Source organism: Morone saxatilis, unplaced genomic scaffold (assembly GCF_004916995.1).
Source record: "Morone saxatilis isolate NCDOM2014 unplaced genomic scaffold, NCSU_SB_2.0 Contig11, whole genome shotgun sequence".
NCBI lineage: Eukaryota > Metazoa > Chordata > Actinopteri > Moronidae > Morone > Morone saxatilis.
The window spans coordinates 24,466,678-24,473,185 of NW_023339663.1; the positions used below are offsets into that span (position 1 = coordinate 24,466,678).

General features: G+C 39.7%; 1 protein-coding gene across 3 annotated transcripts in view; it reads right to left on the reverse strand.

Moving 5' to 3' along the window:
• The window catches only part of LOC118321001 (AT-rich interactive domain-containing protein 3B-like), a 46,886-nt gene that overhangs the window by 10,077 nt on the left and 30,301 nt on the right, over window positions 1-6,508 (reverse strand). The window lies entirely within an intron of this gene.

Below are 6,508 nucleotides of genomic sequence, written 5' to 3' on the forward strand. Positions count from 1 at the left end.
TAGCCATAATTCTTCCAAACACATATTCATTGTTTTTTACTTTTAACAATAGGTGGTAGTTATTTTTAAAACGGGATTTATTTTATTGCACTGATATAACGTTTTAAAATGAGTTGCAACCAAGTTAACAATACATACACATTCAATATATATACACAATGAATGTGTATAAATTACAACCAGTAATGTAATCGTATAATAGGCAATAAGTCTTCTCCTGTTCTCCAGTAGTTCAAAATTTGTTCATCACATTCCTATGACTGAAAAGAACTTTATTTTGAGGTGGTTTGGTAAAATAAATGTAGATGGAAGACCTTCCACTACAACTCTGGGCAGTAGCTACATTTCCAGAAAATGCAGTGGATGAAAGCATCGGGAATGCCGTGCTGCCAGCACCTCGCTAGTTATTTAATGCAGCGTTAGACATCAATCCTGCATCAAACAATTAGTACAACTAGAGGGGTCAGAGATCAGCTAGGGGTTATTGATGTGTGAATTAAACTGCAGGTCAGCAGGAAGCCATGTTTTCATACTGGCCCGGACGTGAACAATGAGAGCACAACAAATGAGACAACAGCACTGGCCCCATAGTGACAGGCCAGCAGTTAGTTAGGCTTTAATTCACGCCTATGCCTTTATCCACTCCTTTATCAGCATCTGCTGTCAAATCAGACCAGATTTAATGTTTTTACAAGGAACTATTTTCAGAACACATAACCACACAAAGCCAGCCAAAAAACAGACAGAGATTTCAGGAGAAATTTCAGATAGTAGGGCAGTGTGTGTTTGTATGAGAGTAAACCAATAAGCTATACATCTTAAGTCAACCAGAGGTGGTTTTGAAACCTAAAACAGCATTAATTAGTCAACACTTGACATCAGCCAGGTTTAACATTTCAGCTTGGCCCCGACCCCATATGAAAGCACTGGGAAAGCACCTTTGATAATACCGTAATTGACCAAAAATCACATTAGCAACACTTGGGCAGTTAGCCAGAGAGTTCCCTAATTTGAGAGAATCAACGTGCCGCTTGCCTTTGGTGTTCAACATCTGCTCCAGTTCCAACCCTGGAGACATTTAGCTCTAACAGGCTTAATTAGACCAGTCCAAAACATCTCTTTTGATCACAGCAGCACAACTTCTCTGTCTCACAGTCTGTCTAACATGCACTTTGTTCCGCTCTTATAATTGTTCCCATTTCAACCGTATGGCTTATTTTTCTTTAGAGGGACATCACGAGCAGCAACGATACAAGACCACTTCATGGCATTAGGCATACAGGCCTCCAGTAGGCAACTATTGGGCATTTCATCTCTCTCTAAAGCCCTGATTTGTCCACTCGGCTGCTCTGAGCCAATCTGTAATTGGCTGCAGGCTTCACCTCCCATCATCCTTTGCCCCGGACTGATTTTCCCCCAGGGACACGGCCATCAGGAGCCTAGTGATTAATGGCACCAAGGGTCAGAGGTCGCTCTGGTGGGAAGTGCCGCGGCTGAGGGCCCCTGAACCACTCCCTAAGTCCTTCCTCCAACTTCCACAGTGAACACAAGAGCCACACGGCTAGTCTTCAAATGGCTAGACTTCAGATGATAAGGGATATAGATTGAGAGTCAGACAGAGGAGAAAAAAGGGTTTGACAAGTACAGGGATAATACGCTGGTCATAAGCTAATATTTTGTGCAGGTAAGGTCTATGTCTTTACATTTGAGATAATAAATGCCTGTGATGATTTCCCGGCATGGTAGAAATAATTTACAGCATTTACACTGGGGAAATAAATCTCTCCAGTGACACACAGAATGATAATAAAACATGTTCACGTAAACTCAATTATACAGTAAAATATGTAATCAAGTAAAAAGCCTTTTAGTCATCATTTCAGAAGGTGAGGACATTGATCAGACCATACACACTTTGTAATGATCACTAATACTGGCCCCGTTGCATTAAGTGAAACCAAACAGACTGTGACAGACGGTCCATCTGAATCAAACATTAACATTTCCCACCTCACAGCTTTCTATCTCAATGCGAGGACAAAAAAGGGAACAAGGTCATTTTATCTGACCCCTGACCTATTTTTAGTAGGAAACAGCTGTTCACATTAAAGGGCTTCTATAATAAATCAATCGGGTGACCCTGACGCCAGTAGTGGTAAATTACATATCGCTGACATCACATGATGAGCATTTTTTAAATAATTAAGTGACAACACACAGGAAATTAATTTTTTACTGAATGGGCAGTGGCTGGTGTGAGGTTTCACTACAATCCACAGTAAAAAAAGAGAGAGAAAAAGAAACAAAACATCATCTCATGGTCTTTGGTTGCTGTAGTCAATTTAAAGATTATTCTACTTTTTTGGACTACTGAGATCAGAATGCAGAGGGAGCGCAAGATAGAAAAGAAGAGAGAGATAAGCAAAAATAGCAGTGTGAGCAGTGTGAGAAAGGAAAAAAAAGAAGGAATGAAGTGAGAGACCATTTTTGTTGCCTTTAGGAGGGAGGGAAGGAAGGAAGGATGGAAGGAAGGAAAAAAGGAAGGGGGAGGTGTAGTAGCTAGCCAGCTGGAGAAAGACTGGATTACTGCTGTTAGGAAGGTGTCAGCCAACACAAACAGCCCCTGGCCTCATGGCAGTGTCTGAGGCCTTTCAGAGCACCCCAGCCACCCACACCTTACTCCTCTCTACCTAAACCACCATATTTACACACCAGATTACACCCAACCAGGGGTCCCTGTCCGCACTTTAAACACTTCCTTTCCTCAGTTAAATTTAAATACTCATTTTGCTTACTGACCTGACTGTAAGAAACAGTAATGCCAAAGCAGTTTTATAAATTGTCGACTCTCAACAATACTTTTCTGAACGAAACATGTCAAGAAGATATATTAAAAACTGCCTAGAGTGCAGCAACTTGTGCCTTTCACCCAAACTTCCAATTTATGAATTCCCATTTAACATGATCTAGAGTTGGAGCTGTTTGTTGTGAATGTTTACATGGCCCATCCATTTATTATATGCTGTATAATATTTAATTTTATTGCAACACACATATAGGAGGTGATACACCTAAATGTTTTGTTCATATCCAACCTGAAATAATTAAGGTTTGCCACCTTGCATCTATAGTTTGAAAGAAACTATAGGTTTTTTTAGGTAATACACAGAACAGCCCAACTCCTTCATTAAGACGGGACAGGAGAGACAAGTGTCTGGACTGCACATGCTAGGAGTTTACTTTATGTCGGGCAGCCCCTGACTGTTTAGTTTATATGTTCGTATGTCGGAGCAGCATATTGTCAGGACCCTGCTGTATGCTGGGGCATGTTTGTTTTATTTTTAATGCATGGCCAGGGACATAAAAGGTAAAAAAGCCTCGACTGTATGGAATTTGCTATCTTTAGTCCAGGCAGAGCCACCACTCGCATGACGGACCAATTCATATCAAGTGTTAAGATATGCACCCTCCACATAAGGGAAGTTAAATGTAACATTACTCTACAGATAGATTGCTATTCTAAGCATGAAGTTAAAGCCACAGCTGGTAGAGACACAGATAGATAGAAAGAGAGGGACAGTTGTCTAATAAAGTCTATAATACAGAATGTAGGAGTCGATATCCTCTATTGCGTTGGCTGCATAGGTTTGATTCCTGTCATGTCAATGAAGTGCAATTTATGTGAATTGATGCAGGGAGAAAGGCAGAGGGACAGACAAAGGGAGAGACACGAGACAGGAGAGAGAGAAAAATAATGACATCTTCTGCCAACTGTATTCAACCATAATGATAAGGAACACAAAGCAAAATATGTTCCTTGGCCTGTGAATTGAAACTCAAAAATAAAAGACATCCTACAGAATAAACAACATTCAGCCCTGTAAAGCCACATGTATCCATACAGAGAAAAAAATATGTGTGCTACAACATTATCACTATGGCATGATGTGCCTATACAAACAAGAGCACAATAAAGGGATGAACAAATGGAAGGAAAACACAAAGCAAAATACTGTGTATTCTTCACTTGCACAATTAAGTGACAAAGCAACTGTACATATGTCAGATACAAAAACATTAAGGGGCTTTTCACATGAGCACATTTCATTTTAAAAAACATATGACTTTCAAGTAACGAGAAAATCCGTCTCTTATTTTGGAGCAACACCCTGACTATAATCTTTAATAGGTCTCACAAGTGCAATAGACACATCATTATTCTAGGAAGAATACCAAATACCACTAGAACCTTCTCTTTTGTCCCTTACTCCCATTTTTCCTTCTGTCTCAATAAGGAGAACAAATGCTAAGGAGAGAAAAAAGCAAACATCCAATGATGGATAAGTCACTTGAAGCTATATTTACTCAGGAAACAGCGAGAGTAGCTTCTTAGTAAGAATTATTACAGTGGTCAGGCAGCCAGTATATTACAGGAGATGTCTTCTGTGCACCGTCAACTGCAGCAGCCTGTGGTGTAAAACATTGCAAAACTGGCGAGGTTCCAAACAACAGCCAGCAGCTGTAAATCTCACTGGGTGCTATTCACACACAGGAGAATCTGTCAGACCACAAATAATGACACTATTAGAACTTAAATTACACAATCAGAAGTTTGTCAAGTGCAATTTGGAAATAAATCTCTGCAGTGACAAGCCTGATACAGTTTTATCCATCATTAATCTTTCAACACTTATGCCAGCAAAGCACCTTTGAACTGAAATAGTGAGACGAACATTAAGAAAGAGAGAAACATGACTCCTTCTCCGTGGGTCATGAAGATGGGTCACCTGGTGAAATAGAGGGGGAGGGGGATTGAAAAGGTTGGATGGCGCGAAAAGTGAGATGGCCTCTCCAACTGTAACCCAAGTCTCCTCGATCCCCAGAGACCCAGCAGATCAACTGACTAGACCCCAATCAACACGGACTGATATGGAGCTGACAGAGAGATGGACGGATGGGTGAATAGAGGGATGGATGGTTGATGTCTCTTGTGCTACATAGTTATTCAGGGTCACTAGTCTTTCAGTTTCTGAAGGATCTCAGAAAGAGAGAGAGGACATCTGAGAGGTGTAAGCTACACAGGAAAATGTTTGTTCATTTAAATAAAAATGGTGTTGCTTTTCAGGAATACACAACATGTTTTACAAATGATCATTTCATTTGAAGTGGATCTCACTTGAAGTGGATAGCAAGCAACTATCGGAGAAAAGACTCTTTAAGCATGTAAAATAATGCAAGCAATACATGCTTTAGGCCATGAAACGCTGCAATTTGTGACAGAAATTCTTAGAAAAGTTATAAATCTAATTAAACAAATTAAGAGACATTTGGTAGTTGATGTGATACATTACACCACTCTGCTCTGTTTTCATGTTTGACATAAAGGAAAAAAGGCTGTCTACTATGTGTATGTGTTATGCATCTACCAATTAGTGCTTCAGGTCATAGATCTGGTTATTCCACCCAGCAGTCATATTTGAAGGTAACCAACCAATATCTGGGAATCTTTGTCTTCTGTTAACATCCAGTTGATCAGTGAAATTGAGCAGGTGACTGATGAATTTGTAATGTATTAGCCAGAGGCCAGTGCTTGAGTGTGTTACTGTGGGCTCTGAATCCTGCACACAGGATCAATGAATCAGATAGTATAGTAAGGTACTATAAGGGACCGGGTTGATTTGACAATGCTTGACCTGAGGAAAGTGTGTCTGTCTTCAGCACTATAGTCTGTGCACCTCCACTTACACTACAGCAACCACTAAAACCTGTTGCATTGCTCATGCATGAGACATGCACTTAGTGTGTGAACAACATTACTCCACCCTAGCAGCATAATTCCAGTAAGGCTTGTTTGCTTGTTGATTTTGTTTTGCTAGTGCTGGTAAGAGATCTGTATTTACCTTACTTATCGAGTGCAAACATGTTTCTTTTATTTTTTTCAGTACTTTTCTGACCACAAACAGCTGTATTTTAGAAATTTGACTAAATAGTGTGTAAAGATGTATAAGTGTAAATATCTGCTCAAATAAGTTTTCCATATGCTGTGCTCTAGACATAATTTGGTCAGTATTCAAAAAGTATTGCTATGAGGCTTTAAATGCACCCTTCATTATCTCTCCCCTCTATCTGAAGCACATCTCCTCTACTTGTTTGAACTGGCTTAAAGATCTGTAATTGGAATTGTACTTAAAGGATCTTTTGGCAAAATTAAATTTATGAGCAAGCTTTAGATACAAGGGGCAAATAGCAGATGACAGCTAAAATAGATTTACAGTGTGCGGTTGGTGGAGGAGGGGGAGGTAAAATCTTTGTTGACATATGCAGTGGTTATAAACACTGATGATACAGGCCTGTATTGTGAGTTACTGACAGTCAGGAAAAAGGTCAATAAAAGTTGTTTTCTATCCACATGTTGAACTACTGCAGAATAAGCATGAAAACACTAAAGGGTGTAAAGTCAACTAAATTTCAACATGTATTATTAAGATTGAGTATCACAACCAAAGTC